Source organism: Pteropus medius, unplaced genomic scaffold, assembly GCF_902729225.1.
Source record: "Pteropus medius unplaced genomic scaffold, Ma_sr-lr_union100, whole genome shotgun sequence".
Lineage (NCBI taxonomy): Eukaryota > Metazoa > Chordata > Mammalia > Chiroptera > Pteropodidae > Pteropus > Pteropus medius.
In genome coordinates, this window is record NW_024342470.1 from 3,861,623 (window position 1) to 3,863,080 (window position 1,458).

General features: G+C 36.4%; 1 pseudogene; it reads right to left on the bottom strand.

Moving 5' to 3' along the window:
• Window positions 1–537: 537 nt before the first annotated feature.
• Window positions 538–867, bottom strand: LOC120603121 (protein Churchill-like; annotated as a pseudogene).
• Between the last annotated feature and the right edge of the window lie 591 nt (window positions 868–1,458).

A 1,458-nucleotide genomic window follows, 5' to 3' on the forward strand; every position in this document is an offset into this window, starting at 1 on the left:
AGATTTAAATAATGTTGGAATTTCCCACACTATTATGAAACATTTTATTAGGAAAATTTAAAGAAAATTTATTTCTATGTCTCTACTAACACCCCAAAGAGCTTAACTTCTTAGCATGGTATTTAGGATCTTCTGTGATGTTTGTGATCTTCAGCTCTCAAAATGCCCCCTCTTGCTTTGCCTTCCAAGAATCTCTGTCTCAGTGGTTTCTCTATTGGGCTGTCCCTACTCAGTTCAGGCTTTGGCCATTGCATTAGGCATTTGACCCAGACTGGGCCAATCATAGATAAAGTGGTTCCTTTTTCCCACCGTAATATGTCCTTCCAATCATCTGAAGTTCAAATGCTTTGTCCTGACAGAACTTAATCACTATATACTCAGGACTTTATGCATATATCTATATTACATACATATGTACATATGTGTGTAATATATGTGTACGTAAATATATATATTTAAACTAAGTAAGACAAACCATCAGTCTTGTTATATTATAAGTCAACACAACATGCTTAAAACAGAACTGCGGAAGGATCCTTAAAATAACAGAGTCATTTGTCAGGGGTCATCAAGGAGAATACTGACGGTATCATCAGCTTTGCCACATAACAGACACAGCATGGTGTACTCCTGAAACTCATTCATGATACTGAATGTATACTCATGCCTCCTGTGATAACAATTCTTACACAGATGATCATAAGTAACTATTTCTTCATCTTCCACTTTCAAAAATTTGTTTGTGATCAGCATAAAATCTCACATACTACACACTGTACATTCTGTAAAGTTCAGCAGGAAATATCCATCTTCCAGGCTGTTGTTACCCTAGTTTGGATATTTCTTCTCCACGCAGTCCCCACACATTGCAACAATGTTAACAGGGAAGGTTCTCTAGTGCTTCTGTTATATATTTTTAAGATATTTGTTTAGTTATAGATAGGGCTGCCACATGTGATTGTGCAAATTGTGCACTACATGCAGATATCAAGTTAAGGGTGAGTGGAGGCTGAAGTCTAGCCCAAACGCTGCTCACCAAACTGTGAACCCTAGAGTGCCTTCCCCAGTTCACACATTGGATAACACTGTTCTAACTAGATTGTAAGCTCCCTAAGAGTAGAGAACATACTCGTTCATCATCTGACACAGTTCCTGGCAACATGCCTTGTCAGAGGCTCTCAATAAATATGTTGAATTGAACTTCAGAGTACATTTTCAGACATAAAACTCTTACATGCTCCATCATTTTAAATCTTCTTAATTCAATTATGCAGTAAATCAGTCACCACCCTGACTTAATGCTCTCTCAAATATCTATCACAATGTCAAACACCTTAGGGATATTTAGTGAAGATTAATTTATTATGATAAGTAGCCCTGGTCATTTTCCATTCTTTCCATCATATTTTCCTGTGTATTTTTGTGACCTGCTTTCTAAGTTTTATTTATTATATTTTA